At 50.4% G+C, this 22,571-nt stretch overlaps 24 non-coding genes across 24 annotated transcripts; 12 read left to right on the plus strand and 12 right to left on the minus strand.

The window, feature by feature from the left end:
- Window positions 1–60: 60 nt before the first annotated feature.
- Window positions 61–133, minus strand: trnar-ccg (transfer RNA arginine (anticodon CCG)). Its single transcript has one exon. It is a non-coding gene; the product is annotated as a tRNA-Arg (tRNA).
- A 1,522-nt stretch (window positions 134–1,655) lies between these two features.
- Window positions 1,656–1,727, plus strand: trnap-cgg (transfer RNA proline (anticodon CGG)). Its single transcript has one exon. It is a non-coding gene; the product is annotated as a tRNA-Pro (tRNA).
- A 918-nt stretch (window positions 1,728–2,645) lies between these two features.
- On the plus strand, window positions 2,646–2,717 carry trnap-cgg (transfer RNA proline (anticodon CGG)). The gene has a single exon. It is a non-coding gene; the product is annotated as a tRNA-Pro (tRNA).
- A 355-nt stretch (window positions 2,718–3,072) lies between these two features.
- On the minus strand, window positions 3,073–3,145 carry trnar-ccg (transfer RNA arginine (anticodon CCG)). Its single transcript has one exon. It is a non-coding gene; the product is annotated as a tRNA-Arg (tRNA).
- A 1,329-nt stretch (window positions 3,146–4,474) lies between these two features.
- Window positions 4,475–4,546, plus strand: trnap-cgg (transfer RNA proline (anticodon CGG)). Its single transcript has one exon. It is a non-coding gene; the product is annotated as a tRNA-Pro (tRNA).
- Window positions 4,547–4,901: 355 nt separating this feature from the next.
- Window positions 4,902–4,974, minus strand: trnar-ccg (transfer RNA arginine (anticodon CCG)). The gene has a single exon. It is a non-coding gene; the product is annotated as a tRNA-Arg (tRNA).
- Window positions 4,975–6,300: 1,326 nt separating this feature from the next.
- Window positions 6,301–6,372, plus strand: trnap-cgg (transfer RNA proline (anticodon CGG)). The gene has a single exon. It is a non-coding gene; the product is annotated as a tRNA-Pro (tRNA).
- A 355-nt stretch (window positions 6,373–6,727) lies between these two features.
- On the minus strand, window positions 6,728–6,800 carry trnar-ccg (transfer RNA arginine (anticodon CCG)). The gene has a single exon. It is a non-coding gene; the product is annotated as a tRNA-Arg (tRNA).
- Window positions 6,801–8,126: 1,326 nt separating this feature from the next.
- trnap-cgg (transfer RNA proline (anticodon CGG)) lies at window positions 8,127–8,198 on the plus strand. Its single transcript has one exon. It is a non-coding gene; the product is annotated as a tRNA-Pro (tRNA).
- A 355-nt stretch (window positions 8,199–8,553) lies between these two features.
- Window positions 8,554–8,626, minus strand: trnar-ccg (transfer RNA arginine (anticodon CCG)). Its single transcript has one exon. It is a non-coding gene; the product is annotated as a tRNA-Arg (tRNA).
- Window positions 8,627–9,952: 1,326 nt separating this feature from the next.
- trnap-cgg (transfer RNA proline (anticodon CGG)) lies at window positions 9,953–10,024 on the plus strand. The gene has a single exon. It is a non-coding gene; the product is annotated as a tRNA-Pro (tRNA).
- A 354-nt stretch (window positions 10,025–10,378) lies between these two features.
- On the minus strand, window positions 10,379–10,451 carry trnar-ccg (transfer RNA arginine (anticodon CCG)). Its single transcript has one exon. It is a non-coding gene; the product is annotated as a tRNA-Arg (tRNA).
- Window positions 10,452–11,777: 1,326 nt separating this feature from the next.
- trnap-cgg (transfer RNA proline (anticodon CGG)) lies at window positions 11,778–11,849 on the plus strand. Its single transcript has one exon. It is a non-coding gene; the product is annotated as a tRNA-Pro (tRNA).
- Window positions 11,850–12,204: 355 nt separating this feature from the next.
- On the minus strand, window positions 12,205–12,277 carry trnar-ccg (transfer RNA arginine (anticodon CCG)). The gene has a single exon. It is a non-coding gene; the product is annotated as a tRNA-Arg (tRNA).
- Window positions 12,278–13,603: 1,326 nt separating this feature from the next.
- On the plus strand, window positions 13,604–13,675 carry trnap-cgg (transfer RNA proline (anticodon CGG)). The gene has a single exon. It is a non-coding gene; the product is annotated as a tRNA-Pro (tRNA).
- A 355-nt stretch (window positions 13,676–14,030) lies between these two features.
- On the minus strand, window positions 14,031–14,103 carry trnar-ccg (transfer RNA arginine (anticodon CCG)). Its single transcript has one exon. It is a non-coding gene; the product is annotated as a tRNA-Arg (tRNA).
- Window positions 14,104–15,429: 1,326 nt separating this feature from the next.
- On the plus strand, window positions 15,430–15,501 carry trnap-cgg (transfer RNA proline (anticodon CGG)). The gene has a single exon. It is a non-coding gene; the product is annotated as a tRNA-Pro (tRNA).
- A 355-nt stretch (window positions 15,502–15,856) lies between these two features.
- trnar-ccg (transfer RNA arginine (anticodon CCG)) lies at window positions 15,857–15,929 on the minus strand. Its single transcript has one exon. It is a non-coding gene; the product is annotated as a tRNA-Arg (tRNA).
- Window positions 15,930–17,255: 1,326 nt separating this feature from the next.
- trnap-cgg (transfer RNA proline (anticodon CGG)) lies at window positions 17,256–17,327 on the plus strand. The gene has a single exon. It is a non-coding gene; the product is annotated as a tRNA-Pro (tRNA).
- Window positions 17,328–17,682: 355 nt separating this feature from the next.
- trnar-ccg (transfer RNA arginine (anticodon CCG)) lies at window positions 17,683–17,755 on the minus strand. The gene has a single exon. It is a non-coding gene; the product is annotated as a tRNA-Arg (tRNA).
- Window positions 17,756–19,081: 1,326 nt separating this feature from the next.
- trnap-cgg (transfer RNA proline (anticodon CGG)) lies at window positions 19,082–19,153 on the plus strand. The gene has a single exon. It is a non-coding gene; the product is annotated as a tRNA-Pro (tRNA).
- Window positions 19,154–19,508: 355 nt separating this feature from the next.
- On the minus strand, window positions 19,509–19,581 carry trnar-ccg (transfer RNA arginine (anticodon CCG)). Its single transcript has one exon. It is a non-coding gene; the product is annotated as a tRNA-Arg (tRNA).
- Window positions 19,582–20,907: 1,326 nt separating this feature from the next.
- trnap-cgg (transfer RNA proline (anticodon CGG)) lies at window positions 20,908–20,979 on the plus strand. Its single transcript has one exon. It is a non-coding gene; the product is annotated as a tRNA-Pro (tRNA).
- Window positions 20,980–21,334: 355 nt separating this feature from the next.
- trnar-ccg (transfer RNA arginine (anticodon CCG)) lies at window positions 21,335–21,407 on the minus strand. Its single transcript has one exon. It is a non-coding gene; the product is annotated as a tRNA-Arg (tRNA).
- Between the last annotated feature and the right edge of the window lie 1,164 nt (window positions 21,408–22,571).

Here is a 22,571-nt window from a genome sequence, read left to right on the forward strand (position 1 = left end):
CTCTGAACAAATCATCCCGGAATTTCTCGCACAGCCAACTTAAAGGTAGCCCATCAAAGACGACCCAGGTGGGACTTGAACCCACAATCCCCAGCTCCGGAGGCTGATGCCTTATCCATTAGGCCACTGGGCCTTGTCTGGCGAGCTTGGCCTTTGATCTGTAGCATGGCTTCAAGGAGTTTCTGCCACTCAAACATCTACACTTTAGTATCTTGATGCCAGGTCACGTCCTGTCACTGAGGAGAGCTTCACTGAATTTGTGGCGCCCTCACGAAAGATCTTCCATCGACAAGGCTCGTTGGTCTAGGGGTATGATTCTCGCTTTGGGTGCGAGAGGTCCCGGGTTCAAATCCCGGACGAGCCCAGCGGTTTCAGAGTGAGCGGCAGGGGCAGCTGTTTGTCCTGGTTTTGAAATCCTTACTGCTGCCTGTGATCACCTGTTCTACTACATAGCCGAGATTCAGCCAGATGACAAGCCTCATTTCCTCGGACAGACCATGCTCAGAGCGGCAGCCCGCCCACAAACGCTTTCTGTTAAAACTAGTGCCTTCTCATTCTGTTAGAGGCCAGCGTTCGGTGACTCTACAAGTGTACGCAAGTAGCCCGAACCTTCATCAGTCAGGCTCGTTGGTCTAGGGGTATGATTCTCGCTTTGGGTGCGAGAGGTCCCGGGTTCAAATCCCGGACGAGCCCTCTCCCCTTTAGTATGAGTGCCGGGGTTTTCTGGCACTTTTTCCGATTGCTGCTTTTCTTTATCAACTACTTGACATCAGGCCATTTACTGCAACCCACGTGGTACTTGACGTCTCGTTCTGCTGCGTCGTCTTGCACAGAGTGCTTTGTGTAATTTCTGCCTGAAAGGGCACATGCACAGGTCTGGGCCAGATTGATTCACTGACAGTCTGGTGCTCGCAAAGCTGCCATTCAGCTATCAGAAGTTTGTCAGTTCTGTGCTAATTCTGTGGTCTTTTGCGGTCATCAAGGCATATATAGTCGTTGCTCTGAACAAATGGTCATTGACTTTTCGCAGCATCAGCTTGGAGCTAGCTCATCAAGCACGCCCTAGGTGGGAGGCTGATGCCTCATGGTTTCATAGTCAAGCCTTCGACATTTTGTGGAATTCTCTTTTAAATCAATCTTTCATGACACTTTCCCATCTGTTATGTGTGTCATCCTCTCTGCTTTCGTACGCGGAGCCTTCATAGTAGTTTCTGCCAAAAGTAAGATGCGGCCTTTACCCATTAGGCCACTGGGCCTCCAGCACGCAGCGCTTTGTTTAATATCAGCGTGGAAGGGCACGTGCACAGGGCATCTTCCATCGACAAGGCTCGTTGGTCTAGGGGTATGATTCTCGCTTTGGGTGCGAGCGGTCCCGGGTTCAAATCCCGGACGAGCCCAGCGGTTTCAGAGTGAGCAGCAGGGGCAGCTGTTTGTCCTGGTTTTGAAATCCTTACTGCTGCCTGTGTTCATCTAAACTATGACATAGCCGAGATTCAGCCAGATGACAAGCGTCATTTCCTCGGACAGACCCTACTCAGAGCGGCAGCCCGCCAACAAACGCATTCTATTAGAACTAGCGCCTGCGCTTTTCTTTTAGCGGCCAGCATTCTATGACTCTACAAGTGTACACATGTAGCCTAAGCATTCAGCGGTCAGGCTCGTTGGTCTAGGGGTATGATTCTCGCTTCGGGTGCGAGAGGTCCCGGGTTCAAATCCCGGACGAGCCCTCTCCCCTTTAGTATGAGTTCAAGGGTTCTCTGACTCTGTTTGCAATTGCTGCTTTTCTTTATCAACCACTTCATATGTGGCCATTTTTACTGCAACCCACGTGGTACTTGACGTCACGTTCTCGGGCATCAGAGGCTGATGCTTCGGCCAAATCGAACTTTCTGCAGGTCTGTAGATGCCGCTGTGGGATTCAAACCATTCTATATCGCTCTTCATTGAATTAACGTGGCTCTTTTGCAGAAACGCTAAGCACATATATACTTGTCGTTCTATGGAGTTTCTTTGAACAAATGGTCATTGACTTTTCGCAGCATCAGCTTGGAGCTAGCTCATCAAGCACGCCCTAGGTGGGAGGCTGATGCCTCATGGTTTCATAGTCAAGCCTTCGACATTTTGTGGAATTCTCTTTTAAATCAATCTTTCATGACACTTTCCCATCTGTTATGTGTGTCATCCTCTCTGCTTTCGTACGCGGAGCCTTCATAGGAGTTTCTGCAAAAGTAAGATGCGGCCTTTACCCATTAGGCCACTGGGCCTCCAGCACGCAGCGCTTTGTTTAATATCAGCGTGGAAGGGCACGTGCACAAGGCTCGTTGGTCTAGGGGTATGATTCTCGCTTTGGGTGCGAGAGGTCCCGGGTTCAAATCCCGGACGAGCCCAGCGTTTTCAGAGCGAGCGGCAGGGGCAGCTGTTTGTCCTGGTTTTGAAATCCTTACTGCTGCCTGTGTTCATCTAAACTATGACATAGCCGAGATTCAGCCAGATGACAAGCGTCATTTCCTCGGACAGACCCTACTCAGAGGGGCAGCCCGCCAACAAACGCATTCTATTAGAACTAGCGCCTGCGCCTTTCTTTTAGCGGCCAGCATTCTATGACTCTACAAGTGTACACATGTAGCCTAAGCATTCAGCGGTCAGGCTCGTTGGTCTAGGGGTATGATTCTCGCTTCGGGTGCGAGAGGTCCCGGGTTCAAATCCCGGACGAGCCCTCTCGCCTTTAGTATGAGTGCCGGGGTTTTCTTGCACTTTTTTCGATTGCTGCTTTTCTTTATCAACCACTTCATACCAGGCCATTTACTGCAACCCACGTGGTACTTGACGTCACGTTCTCCAGCGTCCTCTTGCACACAGTGCTTTGTGTAATTTCAGCCTGAAAGGGCACATGCACAGGCGGGCCAGATTGATTCACTGACAGTCTGGTGCTCGCAAAAGCTGCCACAGCTATCAGAAGTTTGTCAGTTCTGTGCTAATTCTGGTCTTGCGGTCATCAAGGCTATAGCGTTGCTCTGAACAAATCATCCCGGAATTTCTCGCACAGCCAACTTAAAGGTAGCCCATCAAAGACGACCCAGGTGGGACTTGAACCCACAATCCCCAGCTCCGGAGGCTGATGCCTTATCCATTAGGCCACTGGGCCTTGTCTGGCGAGCTTGGCCTTTGATCTGTAGCATGGCTTCAAGGAGTTTCTGCCACTCAAACATCTACACTTTAGTATCTTGATGCCAGGTCACGTCCTGTCACTGAGGAGAGCTTCACTGAATTTGTGGCGCCCTCACGAAAGATCTTCCATCGACAAGGCTCGTTGGTCTAGGGGTATGATTCTCGCTTTGGGTGCGAGAGGTCCCGGGTTCAAATCCCGGACGAGCCCAGCGGTTTCAGAGTGAGCGGCAGGGGCAGCTGTTTGTCCTGGTTTTGAAATCCTTACTGCTGCCTGTGATCACCTGTTCTACTACATAGCCGAGATTCAGCCAGATGACAAGCCTCATTTCCTCGGACAGACCATGCTCAGAGCGGCAGCCCGCCCACAAACGCTTTCTATTAGAACTAGTGCCTGCCCGTTCTGTTCAAGTTCAACAAGGGTTTTCTGGCACTTTTTCCGATTGCTGCTTTTCTTTATCAACTACTTGACATCAGGCCATTTACTGCAACCCACGTGGTACTTGACGTCACGTTCTCGGGCATCAGAGGCTGATGCTTCGGCCAAATCGAACTTTCTGCAGGTCTGTAGATGCCGCTGTGGGATTCAAACCATTCTATATCGCTCTTCATTGAATTAACGTGGCTCTTTTGCAGAAACGCTAAGCACATATATACTTGTCGTTCTATGGAGTTTCTTTGAACAAATGGTCATTGACTTTTTGCAGCATCAGCTTGGAGCTAGCTCATCAAGCACGCCCTAGGTGGGAGGCTGATGCCTCATGGTTTCATAGTCAAGCCTTCGACATTTTGTGGAATTCTCTTTTAAATCAATCTTTCATGACACTTTCCCATCTGTTATGTGTGTCATCCTCTCTGCTTTCGTACGCGGAGCCTTCATAGTAGCGCAAAAGTAAGATGCGGCCTTTACCCATTAGGCCACTGGGCCTCCAGCACGCAGCGCTTTGTTTAATATCAGCGTGGAAGGGCACGTGCACAAGGCTCGTTGGTCTAGGGGTATGATTCTCGCTTTGGGTGCGAGAGGTCCCGGGTTCAAATCCCGGACGAGCCCAGCGTTTTCAGAGCGAGCGGCAGGGGCAGCTGTTTGTCCTGGTTTTGAAATCCTTACTGCTGCCTGTGTTCATCTAAACTATGACATAGCCGAGATTCAGCCAGATGACAAGCGTCATTTCCTCGGACAGACCCTACTCAGAGGGGCAGCCCGCCAACAAACGCATTCTATTAGAACTAGCGCCTGCGCCTTTCTTTTAGCGGCCAGCATTCTATGACTCTACAAGTGTACACATGTAGCCTAAGCATTCAGCGGTCAGGCTCGTTGGTCTAGGGGTATGATTCTCGCTTCGGGTGCGAGAGGTCCCGGGTTCAAATCCCGGACGAGCCCTCTCGCCTTTAGTATGAGTGCCGGGGTTTTCTTGCACTTTTTTCGATTGCTGCTTTTCTTTATCAACCACTTCATACCAGGCCATTTACTGCAACCCACGTGGTACTTGACGTCACGTTCTCCAGCGTCCTCTTGCACACAGTGCTTTGTGTAATTTCAGCCTGAAAGGGCACATGCACAGGCGGGCCAGATTGATTCACTGACAGTCTGGTGCTCGCAAAAGCTGCCACAGCTATCAGAAGTTTGTCAGTTCTGTGCTAATTCTGGTCTTGCGGTCATCAAGGCTATAGCGTTGCTCTGAACAAATCATCCCGGAATTTCTCGCACAGCCAACTTAAAGGTAGCCCATCAAAGACGACCCAGGTGGGACTTGAACCCACAATCCCCAGCTCCGGAGGCTGATGCCTTATCCATTAGGCCACTGGGCCTTGTCTGGCGAGCTTGGCCTTTGATCTGTAGCATGGCTTCAAGGAGTTTCTGCCACTCAAACATCTACACTTTAGTATCTTGATGCCAGGTCACGTCCTGTCACTGAGGAGAGCTTCACTGAATTTGTGGCGCCCTCACGAAAGATCTTCCATCGACAAGGCTCGTTGGTCTAGGGGTATGATTCTCGCTTTGGGTGCGAGAGGTCCCGGGTTCAAATCCCGGACGAGCCCAGCGGTTTCAGAGTGAGCGGCAGGGGCAGCTGTTTGTCCTGGTTTTGAAATCCTTACTGCTGCCTGTGATCACCTGTTCTACTACATAGCCGAGATTCAGCCAGATGACAAGCCTCATTTCCTCGGACAGACCATGCTCAGAGCGGCAGCCCGCCCACAAACGCTTTCTATTAGAACTAGTGCCTGCCCGTTCTGTTCAAGTTCAAGGGTTTTCTGGCACTTTTTCCGATTGCTGCTTTTCTTTATCAACTACTTGACATCAGGCCATTTACTGCAACCCACGTGGTACTTGACGTCACGTTCTCGGGCATCAGAGGCTGATGCTTCGGCCAAATCGAACTTTCTGCAGGTCTGTAGATGCCGCTGTGGGATTCAAACCATTCTATATCGCTCTTCATTGAATTAACGTGGCTCTTTTGCAGAAACGCTAAGCACATATATACTTGTCGTTCTATGGAGTTTCTTTGAACAAATGGTCATTGACTTTTTGCAGCATCAGCTTGGAGCTAGCTCATCAAGCACGCCCTAGGTGGGAGGCTGATGCCTCATGGTTTCATAGTCAAGCCTTCGACATTTTGTGGAATTCTCTTTTAAATCAATCTTTCATGACACTTTCCCATCTGTTATGTGTGTCATCCTCTCTGCTTTCGTACGCGGAGCCTTCATAGTAGCGCAAAAGTAAGATGCGGCCTTTACCCATTAGGCCACTGGGCCTCCAGCACGCAGCGCTTTGTTTAATATCAGCGTGGAAGGGCACGTGCACAAGGCTCGTTGGTCTAGGGGTATGATTCTCGCTTTGGGTGCGAGAGGTCCCGGGTTCAAATCCCGGACGAGCCCAGCGATTTCAGAGCGAGCGGCAGGGGCAGCTGTTTGTCCTGGTTTTGAAATCCTTACTGCTGCCTGTGTTCATCTAAACTATGACATAGCCGAGATTCAGCCAGATGACAAGCGTCATTTCCTCGGACAGACCCTACTCAGAGGGGCAGCCCGCCAACAAACGCATTCTATTAGAACTAGCGCCTGCGCCTTTCTTTTAGCGGCCAGCATTCTATGACTCTACAAGTGTACACATGTAGCCTAAGCATTCAGCGGTCAGGCTCGTTGGTCTAGGGGTATGATTCTCGCTTCGGGTGCGAGAGGTCCCGGGTTCAAATCCCGGACGAGCCCTCTCGCCTTTAGTATGAGTGCCGGGGTTTTCTTGCACTTTTTTCGATTGCTGCTTTTCTTTATCAACCACTTCATACCAGGCCATTTACTGCAACCCACGTGGTACTTGACGTCACGTTCTCCAGCGTCCTCTTGCACACAGTGCTTTGTGTAATTTCAGCCTGAAAGGGCACATGCACAGGCGGGCCAGATTGATTCACTGACAGTCTGGTGCTCGCAAAAGCTGCCACAGCTATCAGAAGTTTGTCAGTTCTGTGCTAATTCAGGTCTTGCGGTCATCAAGGCTATAGCGTTGCTCTGAACAAATCATCCCGGAATTTCTCGCACAGCCAACTTAAAGGTAGCCCATCAAAGACGACCCAGGTGGGACTTGAACCCACAATCCCCAGCTCCGGAGGCTGATGCCTTATCCATTAGGCCACTGGGCCTTGTCTGGCGAGCTTGGCCTTTGATCTGTAGCATGGCTTCAAGGAGTTTCTGCCACTCAAACATCTACACTTTAGTATCTTGATGCCAGGTCACGTCCTGTCACTGAGGAGAGCTTCACTGAATTTGTGGCGCCCTCACGAAAGATCTTCCATCGACAAGGCTCGTTGGTCTAGGGGTATGATTCTCGCTTTGGGTGCGAGAGGTCCCGGGTTCAAATCCCGGACGAGCCCAGCGGTTTCAGAGTGAGCGGCAGGGGCAGCTGTTTGTCCTGGTTTTGAAATCCTTACTGCTGCCTGTGATCACCTGTTCTACTACATAGCCGAGATTCAGCCAGATGACAAGCCTCATTTCCTCGGACAGACCATGCTCAGAGCGGCAGCCCGCCCACAAACGCTTTCTATTAGAACTAGTGCCTGCCCGTTCTGTTCAAGTTCAAGGGTTTTCTGGCACTTTTTCCGATTGCTGCTTTTCTTTATCAACTACTTGACATCAGGCCATTTACTGCAACCCACGTGGTACTTGACGTCACGTTCTCGGGCATCAGAGGCTGATGCTTCGGCCAAATCGAACTTTCTGCAGGTCTGTAGATGCCGCTGTGGGATTCAAACCATTCTATATCGCTCTTCATTGAATTAACGTGGCTCTTTTGCAGAAACGCTAAGCACATATATACTTGTCGTTCTATGGAGTTTCTTTGAACAAATGGTCATTGACTTTTTGCAGCATCAGCTTGGAGCTAGCTCATCAAGCACGCCCTAGGTGGGAGGCTGATGCCTCATGGTTTCATAGTCAAGCCTTCGACATTTTGTGGAATTCTCTTTTAAATCAATCTTTCATGACACTTTCCCATCTGTTATGTGTGTCATCCTCTCTGCTTTCGTACGCGGAGCCTTCATAGTAGCGCAAAAGTAAGATGCGGCCTTTACCCATTAGGCCACTGGGCCTCCAGCACGCAGCGCTTTGTTTAATATCAGCGTGGAAGGGCACGTGCACAAGGCTCGTTGGTCTAGGGGTATGATTCTCGCTTTGGGTGCGAGAGGTCCCGGGTTCAAATCCCGGACGAGCCCAGCGTTTTCAGAGCGAGCGGCAGGGGCAGCTGTTTGTCCTGGTTTTGAAATCCTTACTGCTGCCTGTGTTCATCTAAACTATGACATAGCCGAGATTCAGCCAGATGACAAGCGTCATTTCCTCGGACAGACCCTACTCAGAGGGGCAGCCCGCCAACAAACGCATTCTATTAGAACTAGCGCCTGCGCCTTTCTTTTAGCGGCCAGCATTCTATGACTCTACAAGTGTACACATGTAGCCTAAGCATTCAGCGGTCAGGCTCGTTGGTCTAGGGGTATGATTCTCGCTTCGGGTGCGAGAGGTCCCGGGTTCAAATCCCGGACGAGCCCTCTCGCCTTTAGTATGAGTGCCGGGGTTTTCTTGCACTTTTTTCGATTGCTGCTTTTCTTTATCAACCACTTCATACCAGGCCATTTACTGCAACCCACGTGGTACTTGACGTCACGTTCTCCAGCGTCCTCTTGCACACAGTGCTTTGTGTAATTTCAGCCTGAAAGGGCACATGCACAGGCGGGCCAGATTGATTCACTGACAGTCTGGTGCTCGCAAAAGCTGCCACAGCTATCAGAAGTTTGTCAGTTCTGTGCTAATTCTGGTCTTGCGGTCATCAAGGCTATAGCGTTGCTCTGAACAAATCATCCCGGAATTTCTCGCACAGCCAACTTAAAGGTAGCCCATCAAAGACGACCCAGGTGGGACTTGAACCCACAATCCCCAGCTCCGGAGGCTGATGCCTTATCCATTAGGCCACTGGGCCTTGTCTGGCGAGCTTGGCCTTTGATCTGTAGCATGGCTTCAAGGAGTTTCTGCCACTCAAACATCTACACTTTAGTATCTTGATGCCAGGTCACGTCCTGTCACTGAGGAGAGCTTCACTGAATTTGTGGCGCCCTCACGAAAGATCTTCCATCGACAAGGCTCGTTGGTCTAGGGGTATGATTCTCGCTTTGGGTGCGAGAGGTCCCGGGTTCAAATCCCGGACGAGCCCAGCGGTTTCAGAGTGAGCGGCAGGGGCAGCTGTTTGTCCTGGTTTTGAAATCCTTACTGCTGCCTGTGATCACCTGTTCTACTACATAGCCGAGATTCAGCCAGATGACAAGCCTCATTTCCTCGGACAGACCATGCTCAGAGCGGCAGCCCGCCCACAAACGCTTTCTATTAGAACTAGTGCCTGCCCGTTCTGTTCAAGTTCAAGGGTTTTCTGGCACTTTTTCCGATTGCTGCTTTTCTTTATCAACTACTTGACATCAGGCCATTTACTGCAACCCACGTGGTACTTGACGTCACGTTCTCGGGCATCAGAGGCTGATGCTTCGGCCAAATCGAACTTTCTGCAGGTCTGTAGATGCCGCTGTGGGATTCAAACCATTCTATATCGCTCTTCATTGAATTAACGTGGCTCTTTTGCAGAAACGCTAAGCACATATATACTTGTCGTTCTATGGAGTTTCTTTGAACAAATGGTCATTGACTTTTCGCAGCATCAGCTTGGAGCTAGCTCATCAAGCACGCCCTAGGTGGGAGGCTGATGCCTCATGGTTTCATAGTCAAGCCTTCGACATTTTGTGGAATTCTCTTTTAAATCAATCTTTCATGACACTTTCCCATCTGTTATGTGTGTCATCCTCTCTGCTTTCGTACGCGGAGCCTTCATAGTAGCGCAAAAGTAAGATGCGGCCTTTACCCATTAGGCCACTGGGCCTCCAGCACGCAGCGCTTTGTTTAATATCAGCGTGGAAGGGCACGTGCACAAGGCTCGTTGGTCTAGGGGTATGATTCTCGCTTTGGGTGCGAGAGGTCCCGGGTTCAAATCCCGGACGAGCCCAGCGTTTTCAGAGCGAGCGGCAGGGGCAGCTGTTTGTCCTGGTTTTGAAATCCTTACTGCTGCCTGTGTTCATCTAAACTATGACATAGCCGAGATTCAGCCAGATGACAAGCGTCATTTCCTCGGACAGACCCTACTCAGAGGGGCAGCCCGCCAACAAACGCATTCTATTAGAACTAGCGCCTGCGCCTTTCTTTTAGCGGCCAGCATTCTATGACTCTACAAGTGTACACATGTAGCCTAAGCATTCAGCGGTCAGGCTCGTTGGTCTAGGGGTATGATTCTCGCTTCGGGTGCGAGAGGTCCCGGGTTCAAATCCCGGACGAGCCCTCTCGCCTTTAGTATGAGTGCCGGGGTTTTCTTGCACTTTTTCGATTGCTGCTTTTCTTTATCAACCACTTCATACCAGGCCATTTACTGCAACCCACGTGGTACTTGACGTCACGTTCTCCAGCGTCCTCTTGCACACAGTGCTTTGTGTAATTTCAGCCTGAAAGGGCACATGCACAGGCGGGCCAGATTGATTCACTGACAGTCTGGTGCTCGCAAAAGCTGCCACAGCTATCAGAAGTTTGTCAGTTCTGTGCTAATTCTGGTCTTGCGGTCATCAAGGCTATAGCGTTGCTCTGAACAAATCATCCCGGAATTTCTCGCACAGCCAACTTAAAGGTAGCCCATCAAAGACGACCCAGGTGGGACTTGAACCCACAATCCCCAGCTCCGGAGGCTGATGCCTTATCCATTAGGCCACTGGGCCTTGTCTGGCGAGCTTGGCCTTTGATCTGTAGCATGGCTTCAAGGAGTTTCTGCCACTCAAACATCTACACTTTAGTATCTTGATGCCAGGTCACGTCCTGTCACTGAGGAGAGCTTCACTGAATTTGTGGCGCCCTCACGAAAGATCTTCCATCGACAAGGCTCGTTGGTCTAGGGGTATGATTCTCGCTTTGGGTGCGAGAGGTCCCGGGTTCAAATCCCGGACGAGCCCAGCGGTTTCAGAGTGAGCGGCAGGGGCAGCTGTTTGTCCTGGTTTTGAAATCCTTACTGCTGCCTGTGATCACCTGTTCTACTACATAGCCGAGATTCAGCCAGATGACAAGCCTCATTTCCTCGGACAGACCATGCTCAGAGCGGCAGCCCGCCCACAAACGCTTTCTATTAGAACTAGTGCCTGCCCGTTCTGTTCAAGTTCAAGGGTTTTCTGGCACTTTTTCCGATTGCTGCTTTTCTTTATCAACTACTTGACATCAGGCCATTTACTGCAACCCACGTGGTACTTGACGTCACGTTCTCGGGCATCAGAGGCTGATGCTTCGGCCAAATCGAACTTTCTGCAGGTCTGTAGATGCCGCTGTGGGATTCAAACCATTCTATATCGCTCTTCATTGAATTAACGTGGCTCTTTTGCAGAAACGCTAAGCACATATATACTTGTCGTTCTATGGAGTTTCTTTGAACAAATGGTCATTGACTTTTCGCAGCATCAGCTTGGAGCTAGCTCATCAAGCACGCCCTAGGTGGGAGGCTGATGCCTCATGGTTTCATAGTCAAGCCTTCGACATTTTGTGGAATTCTCTTTTAAATCAATCTTTCATGACACTTTCCCATCTGTTATGTGTGTCATCCTCTCTGCTTTCGTACGCGGAGCCTTCATAGTAGCGCAAAAGTAAGATGCGGCCTTTACCCATTAGGCCACTGGGCCTCCAGCACGCAGCGCTTTGTTTAATATCAGCGTGGAAGGGCACGTGCACAAGGCTCGTTGGTCTAGGGGTATGATTCTCGCTTTGGGTGCGAGAGGTCCCGGGTTCAAATCCCGGACGAGCCCAGCGTTTTCAGAGCGAGCGGCAGGGGCAGCTGTTTGTCCTGGTTTTGAAATCCTTACTGCTGCCTGTGTTCATCTAAACTATGACATAGCCGAGATTCAGCCAGATGACAAGCGTCATTTCCTCGGACAGACCCTACTCAGAGGGGCAGCCCGCCAACAAACGCATTCTATTAGAACTAGCGCCTGCGCCTTTCTTTTAGCGGCCAGCATTCTATGACTCTACAAGTGTACACATGTAGCCTAAGCATTCAGCGGTCAGGCTCGTTGGTCTAGGGGTATGATTCTCGCTTCGGGTGCGAGAGGTCCCGGGTTCAAATCCCGGACGAGCCCTCTCGCCTTTAGTATGAGTGCCGGGGTTTTCTTGCACTTTTTTCGATTGCTGCTTTTCTTTATCAACCACTTCATACCAGGCCATTTACTGCAACCCACGTGGTACTTGACGTCACGTTCTCCAGCGTCCTCTTGCACACAGTGCTTTGTGTAATTTCAGCCTGAAAGGGCACATGCACAGGCGGGCCAGATTGATTCACTGACAGTCTGGTGCTCGCAAAAGCTGCCACAGCTATCAGAAGTTTGTCAGTTCTGTGCTAATTCAGGTCTTGCGGTCATCAAGGCTATAGCGTTGCTCTGAACAAATCATCCCGGAATTTCTCGCACAGCCAACTTAAAGGTAGCCCATCAAAGACGACCCAGGTGGGACTTGAACCCACAATCCCCAGCTCCGGAGGCTGATGCCTTATCCATTAGGCCACTGGGCCTTGTCTGGCGAGCTTGGCCTTTGATCTGTAGCATGGCTTCAAGGAGTTTCTGCCACTCAAACATCTACACTTTAGTATCTTGATGCCAGGTCACGTCCTGTCACTGAGGAGAGCTTCACTGAATTTGTGGCGCCCTCACGAAAGATCTTCCATCGACAAGGCTCGTTGGTCTAGGGGTATGATTCTCGCTTTGGGTGCGAGAGGTCCCGGGTTCAAATCCCGGACGAGCCCAGCGGTTTCAGAGTGAGCGGCAGGGGCAGCTGTTTGTCCTGGTTTTGAAATCCTTACTGCTGCCTGTGATCACCTGTTCTACTACATAGCCGAGATTCAGCCAGATGACAAGCCTCATTTCCTCGGACAGACCATGCTCAGAGCGGCAGCCCGCCCACAAACGCTTTCTATTAGAACTAGTGCCTGCCCGTTCTGTTCAAGTTCAAGGGTTTTCTGGCACTTTTTCCGATTGCTGCTTTTCTTTATCAACTACTTGACATCAGGCCATTTACTGCAACCCACGTGGTACTTGACGTCACGTTCTCGGGCATCAGAGGCTGATGCTTCGGCCAAATCGAACTTTCTGCAGGTCTGTAGATGCCGCTGTGGGATTCAAACCATTCTATATCGCTCTTCATTGAATTAACGTGGCTCTTTTGCAGAAACGCTAAGCACATATATACTTGTCGTTCTATGGAGTTTCTTTGAACAAATGGTCATTGACTTTTCGCAGCATCAGCTTGGAGCTAGCTCATCAAGCACGCCCTAGGTGGGAGGCTGATGCCTCATGGTTTCATAGTCAAGCCTTCGACATTTTGTGGAATTCTCTTTTAAATCAATCTTTCATGACACTTTCCCATCTGTTATGTGTGTCATCCTCTCTGCTTTCGTACGCGGAGCCTTCATAGTAGCGCAAAAGTAAGATGCGGCCTTTACCCATTAGGCCACTGGGCCTCCAGCACGCAGCGCTTTGTTTAATATCAGCGTGGAAGGGCACGTGCACAAGGCTCGTTGGTCTAGGGGTATGATTCTCGCTTTGGGTGCGAGAGGTCCCGGGTTCAAATCCCGGACGAGCCCAGCGTTTTCAGAGCGAGCGGCAGGGGCAGCTGTTTGTCCTGGTTTTGAAATCCTTACTGCTGCCTGTGTTCATCTAAACTATGACATAGCCGAGATTCAGCCAGATGACAAGCGTCATTTCCTCGGACAGACCCTACTCAGAGGGGCAGCCCGCCAACAAACGCATTCTATTAGAACTAGCGCCTGCGCCTTTCTTTTAGCGGCCAGCATTCTATGACTCTACAAGTGTACACATGTAGCCTAAGCATTCAGCGGTCAGGCTCGTTGGTCTAGGGGTATGATTCTCGCTTCGGGTGCGAGAGGTCCCGGGTTCAAATCCCGGACGAGCCCTCTCGCCTTTAGTATGAGTGCCGGGGTTTTCTTGCACTTTTTTCGATTGCTGCTTTTCTTTATCAACCACTTCATACCAGGCCATTTACTGCAACCCACGTGGTACTTGACGTCACGTTCTCCAGCGTCCTCTTGCACACAGTGCTTTGTGTAATTTCAGCCTGAAAGGGCACATGCACAGGCGGGCCAGATTGATTCACTGACAGTCTGGTGCTCGCAAAAGCTGCCACAGCTATCAGAAGTTTGTCAGTTCTGTGCTAATTCAGGTCTTGCGGTCATCAAGGCTATAGCGTTGCTCTGAACAAATCATCCCGGAATTTCTCGCACAGCCAACTTAAAGGTAGCCCATCAAAGACGACCCAGGTGGGACTTGAACCCACAATCCCCAGCTCCGGAGGCTGATGCCTTATCCATTAGGCCACTGGGCCTTGTCTGGCGAGCTTGGCCTTTGATCTGTAGCATGGCTTCAAGGAGTTTCTGCCACTCAAACATCTACACTTTAGTATCTTGATGCCAGGTCACGTCCTGTCACTGAGGAGAGCTTCACTGAATTTGTGGCGCCCTCACGAAAGATCTTCCATCGACAAGGCTCGTTGGTCTAGGGGTATGATTCTCGCTTTGGGTGCGAGAGGTCCCGGGTTCAAATCCCGGACGAGCCCAGCGGTTTCAGAGTGAGCGGCAGGGGCAGCTGTTTGTCCTGGTTTTGAAATCCTTACTGCTGCCTGTGATCACCTGTTCTACTACATAGCCGAGATTCAGCCAGATGACAAGCCTCATTTCCTCGGACAGACCATGCTCAGAGCGGCAGCCCGCCCACAAACGCTTTCTATTAGAACTAGTGCCTGCCCGTTCTGTTCAAGTTCAAGGGTTTTCTGGCACTTTTTCCGATTGCTGCTTTTCTTTATCAACTACTTGACATCAGGCCATTTACTGCAACCCACGTGGTACTTGACGTCACGTTCTCGGGCATCAGAGGCTGATGCTTCGGCCAAATCGAACTTTCTGCAGGTCTGTAGATGCCGCTGTGGGATTCAAACCATTCTATATCGCTCTTCATTGAATTAACGTGGCTCTTTTGCAGAAACGCTAAGCACATATATACTTGTCGTTCTATGGAGTTTCTTTGAACAAATGGTCATTGACTTTTCGCAGCATCAGCTTGGAGCTAGCTCATCAAGCACGCCCTAGGTGGGAGGCTGATGCCTCATGGTTTCATAGTCAAGCCTTCGACATTTTGTGGAATTCTCTTTTAAATCAATCTTTCATGACACTTTCCCATCTGTTATGTGTGTCATCCTCTCTGCTTTCGTACGCGGAGCCTTCATAGTAGCGCAAAAGTAAGATGCGGCCTTTACCCATTAGGCCACTGGGCCTCCAGCACGCAGCGCTTTGTTTAATATCAGCGTGGAAGGGCACGTGCACAAGGCTCGTTGGTCTAGGGGTATGATTCTCGCTTTGGGTGCGAGAGGTCCCGGGTTCAAATCCCGGACGAGCCCAGCGATTTCAGAGCGAGCGGCAGGGGCAGCTGTTTGTCCTGGTTTTGAAATCCTTACTGCTGCCTGTGTTCATCTAAACTATGACATAGCCGAGATTCAGCCAGATGACAAGCGTCATTTCCTCGGACAGACCCTACTCAGAGGGGCAGCCCGCCAACAAACGCATTCTATTAGAACTAGCGCCTGCGCCTTTCTTTTAGCGGCCAGCATTCTATGACTCTACAAGTGTACACATGTAGCCTAAGCATTCAGCGGTCAGGCTCGTTGGTCTAGGGGTATGATTCTCGCTTCGGGTGCGAGAGGTCCCGGGTTCAAATCCCGGACGAGCCCTCTCGCCTTTAGTATGAGTGCCGGGGTTTTCTTGCACTTTTTTCGATTGCTGCTTTTCTTTATCAACCACTTCATACCAGGCCATTTACTGCAACCCACGTGGTACTTGACGTCACGTTCTCCAGCGTCCTCTTGCACACAGTGCTTTGTGTAATTTCAGCCTGAAAGGGCACATGCACAGGCGGGCCAGATTGATTCACTGACAGTCTGGTGCTCGCAAAAGCTGCCACAGCTATCAGAAGTTTGTCAGTTCTGTGCTAATTCAGGTCTTGCGGTCATCAAGGCTATAGCGTTGCTCTGAACAAATCATCCCGGAATTTCTCGCACAGCCAACTTAAAGGTAGCCCATCAAAGACGACCCAGGTGGGACTTGAACCCACAATCCCCAGCTCCGGAGGCTGATGCCTTATCCATTAGGCCACTGGGCCTTGTCTGGCGAGCTTGGCCTTTGATCTGTAGCATGGCTTCAAGGAGTTTCTGCCACTCAAACATCTACACTTTAGTATCTTGATGCCAGGTCACGTCCTGTCACTGAGGAGAGCTTCACTGAATTTGTGGCGCCCTCACGAAAGATCTTCCATCGACAAGGCTCGTTGGTCTAGGGGTATGATTCTCGCTTTGGGTGCGAGAGGTCCCGGGTTCAAATCCCGGACGAGCCCAGCGGTTTCAGAGTGAGCGGCAGGGGCAGCTGTTTGTCCTGGTTTTGAAATCCTTACTGCTGCCTGTGATCACCTGTTCTACTACATAGCCGAGATTCAGCCAGATGACAAGCCTCATTTCCTCGGACAGACCATGCTCAGAGCGGCAGCCCGCCCACAAACGCTTTCTATTAGAACTAGTGCCTGCCCGTTCTGTTCAAGTTCAAGGGTTTTCTGGCACTTTTTCCGATTGCTGCTTTTCTTTATCAACTACTTGACATCAGGCCATTTACTGCAACCCACGTGGTACTTGACGTCACGTTCTCGGGCATCAGAGGCTGATGCTTCGGCCAAATCGAACTTTCTGCAGGTCTGTAGATGCCGCTGTGGGATTCAAACCATTCTATATCGCTCTTCATTGAATTAACGTGGCTCTTTTGCAGAAACGCTAAGCACATATATACTTGTCGTTCTATGGAGTTTCTTTGAACAAATGGTCATTGACTTTTCGCAGCATCAGCTTGGAGCTAGCTCATCAAGCACGCCCTAGGTGGGAGGCTGATGCCTCATGGTTTCATAGTCAAGCCTTCGACATTTTGTGGAATTCTCTTTTAAATCAATCTTTCATGACACTTTCCCATCTGTTATGTGTGTCATCCTCTCTGCTTTCGTACGCGGAGCCTTCATAGTAGCGCAAAAGTAAGATGCGGCCTTTACCCATTAGGCCACTGGGCCTCCAGCACGCAGCGCTTTGTTTAATATCAGCGTGGAAGGGCACGTGCACAAGGCTCGTTGGTCTAGGGGTATGATTCTCGCTTTGGGTGCGAGAGGTCCCGGGTTCAAATCCCGGACGAGCCCAGCGATTTCAGAGCGAGCGGCAGGGGCAGCTGTTTGTCCTGGTTTTGAAATCCTTACTGCTGCCTGTGTTCATCTAAACTATGACATAGCCGAGATTCAGCCAGATGACAAGCGTCATTTCCTCGGACAGACCCTACTCAGAGGGGCAGCCCGCCAACAAACGCATTCTATTAGAACTAGCGCCTGCGCCTTTCTTTTAGCGGCCAGCATTCTATGACTCTACAAGTGTACACATGTAGCCTAAGCATTCAGCGGTCAGGCTCGTTGGTCTAGGGGTATGATTCTCGCTTCGGGTGCGAGAGGTCCCGGGTTCAAATCCCGGACGAGCCCTCTCGCCTTTAGTATGAGTGCCGGGGTTTTCTTGCACTTTTTTCGATTGCTGCTTTTCTTTATCAACCACTTCATACCAGGCCATTTACTGCAACCCACGTGGTACTTGACGTCACGTTCTCCAGCGTCCTCTTGCACACAGTGCTTTGTGTAATTTCAGCCTGAAAGGGCACATGCACAGGCGGGCCAGATTGATTCACTGACAGTCTGGTGCTCGCAAAAGCTGCCACAGCTATCAGAAGTTTGTCAGTTCTGTGCTAATTCTGGTCTTGCGGTCATCAAGGCTATAGCGTTGCTCTGAACAAATCATCCCGGAATTTCTCGCACAGCCAACTTAAAGGTAGCCCATCAAAGACGACCCAGGTGGGACTTGAACCCACAATCCCCAGCTCCGGAGGCTGATGCCTTATCCATTAGGCCACTGGGCCTTGTCTGGCGAGCTTGGCCTTTGATCTGTAGCATGGCTTCAAGGAGTTTCTGCCACTCAAACATCTACACTTTAGTATCTTGATGCCAGGTCACGTCCTGTCACTGAGGAGAGCTTCACTGAATTTGTGGCGCCCTCACGAAAGATCTTCCATCGACAAGGCTCGTTGGTCTAGGGGTATGATTCTCGCTTTGGGTGCGAGAGGTCCCGGGTTCAAATCCCGGACGAGCCCAGCGGTTTCAGAGTGAGCGGCAGGGGCAGCTGTTTGTCCTGGTTTTGAAATCCTTACTGCTGCCTGTGATCACCTGTTCTACTACATAGCCGAGATTCAGCCAGATGACAAGCCTCATTTCCTCGGACAGACCATGCTCAGAGCGGCAGCCCGCCCACAAACGCTTTCTATTAGAACTAGTGCCTGCCCGTTCTGTTCAAGTTCAAGGGTTTTCTGGCACTTTTTCCGATTGCTGCTTTTCTTTATCAACTACTTGACATCAGGCCATTTACTGCAACCCACGTGGTACTTGACGTCACGTTCTCGGGCATCAGAGGCTGATGCTTCGGCCAAATCGAACTTTCTGCAGGTCTGTAGATGCCGCTGTGGGATTCAAACCATTCTATATCGCTCTTCATTGAATTAACGTGGCTCTTTTGCAGAAACGCTAAGCACATATATACTTGTCGTTCTATGGAGTTTCTTTGAACAAATGGTCATTGACTTTTCGCAGCATCAGCTTGGAGCTAGCTCATCAAGCACGCCCTAGGTGGGAGGCTGATGCCTCATGGTTTCATAGTCAAGCCTTCGACATTTTGTGGAATTCTCTTTTAAATCAATCTTTCATGACACTTTCCCATCTGTTATGTGTGTCATCCTCTCTGCTTTCGTACGCGGAGCCTTCATAGTAGCGCAAAAGTAAGATGCGGCCTTTACCCATTAGGCCACTGGGCCTCCAGCACGCAGCGCTTTGTTTAATATCAGCGTGGAAGGGCACGTGCACAAGGCTCGTTGGTCTAGGGGTATGATTCTCGCTTTGGGTGCGAGAGGTCCCGGGTTCAAATCCCGGACGAGCCCAGCGATTTCAGAGCGAGCGGCAGGGGCAGCTGTTTGTCCTGGTTTTGAAATCCTTACTGCTGCCTGTGTTCATCTAAACTATGACATAGCCGAGATTCAGCCAGATGACAAGCGTCATTTCCTCGGACAGACCCTACTCAGAGGGGCAGCCCGCCAACAAACGCATTCTATTAGAACTAGCGCCTGCGCCTTTCTTTTAGCGGCCAGCATTCTATGACTCTACAAGTGTACACATGTAGCCTAAGCATTCAGCGGTCAGGCTCGTTGGTCTAGGGGTATGATTCTCGCTTCGGGTGCGAGAGGTCCCGGGTTCAAATCCCGGACGAGCCCTCTCGCCTTTAGTATGAGTGCCGGGGTTTTCTTGCACTTTTTTCGATTGCTGCTTTTCTTTATCAACCACTTCATACCAGGCCATTTACTGCAACCCACGTGGTACTTGACGTCACGTTCTCCAGCGTCCTCTTGCACACAGTGCTTTGTGTAATTTCAGCCTGAAAGGGCACATGCACAGGCGGGCCAGATTGATTCACTGACAGTCTGGTGCTCGCAAAAGCTGCCACAGCTATCAGAAGTTTGTCAGTTCTGTGCTAATTCTGGTCTTGCGGTCATCAAGGCTATAGCGTTGCTCTGAACAAATCATCCCGGAATTTCTCGCACAGCCAACTTAAAGGTAGCCCATCAAAGACGACCCAGGTGGGACTTGAACCCACAATCCCCAGCTCCGGAGGCTGATGCCTTATCCATTAGGCCACTGGGCCTTGTCTGGCGAGCTTGGCCTTTGATCTGTAGCATGGCTTCAAGGAGTTTCTGCCACTCAAACATCTACACTTTAGTATCTTGATGCCAGGTCACGTCCTGTCACTGAGGAGAGCTTCACTGAATTTGTGGCGCCCTCACGAAAGATCTTCCATCGACAAGGCTCGTTGGTCTAGGGGTATGATTCTCGCTTTGGGTGCGAGAGGTCCCGGGTTCAAATCCCGGACGAGCCCAGCGGTTTCAGAGTGAGCGGCAGGGGCAGCTGTTTGTCCTGGTTTTGAAATCCTTACTGCTGCCTGTGATCACCTGTTCTACTACATAGCCGAGATTCAGCCAGATGACAAGCCTCATTTCCTCGGACAGACCATGCTCAGAGCGGCAGCCCGCCCACAAACGCTTTCTATTAGAACTAGTGCCTGCCCGTTCTGTTCAAGTTCAAGGGTTTTCTGGCACTTTTTCCGATTGCTGCTTTTCTTTATCAACTACTTGACATCAGGCCATTTACTGCAACCCACGTGGTACTTGACGTCACGTTCTCGGGCATCAGAGGCTGATGCTTCGGCCAAATCGAACTTTCTGCAGGTCTGTAGATGCCGCTGTGGGATTCAAACCATTCTATATCGCTCTTCATTGAATTAACGTGGCTCTTTTGCAGAAACGCTAAGCACATATATACTTGTCGTTCTATGGAGTTTCTTTGAACAAATGGTCATTGACTTTTCGCAGCATCAGCTTGGAGCTAGCTCATCAAGCACGCCCTAGGTGGGAGGCTGATGCCTCATGGTTTCATAGTCAAGCCTTCGACATTTTGTGGAATTCTCTTTTAAATCAATCTTTCATGACACTTTCCCATCTGTTATGTGTGTCATCCTCTCTGCTTTCGTACGCGGAGCCTTCATAGTAGCGCAAAAGTAAGATGCGGCCTTTACCCATTAGGCCACTGGGCCTCCAGCACGCAGCGCTTTGTTTAATATCAGCGTGGAAGGGCACGTGCACAAGGCTCGTTGGTCTAGGGGTATGATTCTCGCTTTGGGTGCGAGAGGTCCCGGGTTCAAATCCCGGACGAGCCCAGCGTTTTCAGAGCGAGCGGCAGGGGCAGCTGTTTGTCCTGGTTTTGAAATCCTTACTGCTGCCTGTGTTCATCTAAACTATGACATAGCCGAGATTCAGCCAGATGACAAGCGTCATTTCCTCGGACAGACCCTACTCAGAGGGGCAGCCCGCCAACAAACGCATTCTATTAGAACTAGCGCCTGCGCCTTTCTTTTAGCGGCCAGCATTCTATGACTCTACAAGTGTACACATGTAGCCTAAGCATTCAGCGGTCAGGCTCGTTGGTCTAGGGGTATGATTCTCGCTTCGGGTGCGAGAGGTCCCGGGTTCAAATCCCGGACGAGCCCTCTCGCCTTTAGTATGAGTGCCGGGGTTTTCTTGCACTTTTTTCGATTGCTGCTTTTCTTTATCAACCACTTCATACCAGGCCATTTACTGCAACCCACGTGGTACTTGACGTCACGTTCTCCAGCGTCCTCTTGCACACAGTGCTTTGTGTAATTTCAGCCTGAAAGGGCACATGCACAGGCGGGCCAGATTGATTCACTGACAGTCTGGTGCTCGCAAAAGCTGCCACAGCTATCAGAAGTTTGTCAGTTCTGTGCTAATTCTGGTCTTGCGGTCATCAAGGCTATAGCGTTGCTCTGAACAAATCATCCCGGAATTTCTCGCACAGCCAACTTAAAGGTAGCCCATCAAAGACGACCCAGGTGGGACTTGAACCCACAATCCCCAGCTCCGGAGGCTGATGCCTTATCCATTAGGCCACTGGGCCTTGTCTGGCGAGCTTGGCCTTTGATCTGTAGCATGGCTTCAAGGAGTTTCTGCCACTCAAACATCTACACTTTAGTATCTTGATGCCAGGTCACGTCCTGTCACTGAGGAGAGCTTCACTGAATTTGTGGCGCCCTCACGAAAGATCTTCCATCGACAAGGCTCGTTGGTCTAGGGGTATGATTCTCGCTTTGGGTGCGAGAGGTCCCGGGTTCAAATCCCGGACGAGCCCAGCGGTTTCAGAGTGAGCGGCAGGGGCAGCTGTTTGTCCTGGTTTTGAAATCCTTACTGCTGCCTGTGATCACCTGTTCTACTACATAGCCGAGATTCAGCCAGATGACAAGCCTCATTTCCTCGGACAGACCATGCTCAGAGCGGCAGCCCGCCCACAAACGCTTTCTATTAGAACTAGTGCCTGCCCGTTCTGTTCAAGTTCAAGGGTTTTCTGGCACTTTTTCCGATTGCTGCTTTTCTTTATCAACTACTTGACATCAGGCCATTTACTGCAACCCACGTGGTACTTGACGTCACGTTCTCGGGCATCAGAGGCTGATGCTTCGGCCAAATCGAACTTTCTGCAGGTCTGTAGATGCCGCTGTGGGATTCAAACCATTCTATATCGCTCTTCATTGAATTAACGTGGCTCTTTTGCAGAAACGCTAAGCACATATATACTTGTCGTTCTATGGAGTTTCTTTGAACAAATGGTCATTGACTTTTCGCAGCATCAGCTTGGAGCTAGCTCATCAAGCACGCCCTAGGTGGGAGGCTGATGCCTCATGGTTTCATAGTCAAGCCTTCGACATTTTGTGGAATTCTCTTTTAAATCAATCTTTCATGACACTTTCCCATCTGTTATGTGTGTCATCCTCTCTGCTTTCGTACGCGGAGCCTTCATAGTAGCGCAAAAGTAAGATGCGGCCTTTACCCATTAGGCCACTGGGCCTCCAGCACGCAGCGCTTTGTTTAATATCAGCGTGGAAGGGCACGTGCACAAGGCTCGTTGGTCTAGGGGTATGATTCTCTGTTTTGGTGCTAGTGGTACCGGGGTAATCTCCCGGACGAGCCCAGCGATTTCAGATCGAGCTGCAGGGGCAGCTTTTTGTCCTGGTTTTGAAATCCTTACTGCTGCCTGTGTTCATCTAAACTATGACATAGCCGAGAT

Source organism: Chanodichthys erythropterus, chromosome 12, assembly GCF_024489055.1.
Source record: "Chanodichthys erythropterus isolate Z2021 chromosome 12, ASM2448905v1, whole genome shotgun sequence".
NCBI lineage: Eukaryota > Metazoa > Chordata > Actinopteri > Cypriniformes > Xenocyprididae > Chanodichthys > Chanodichthys erythropterus.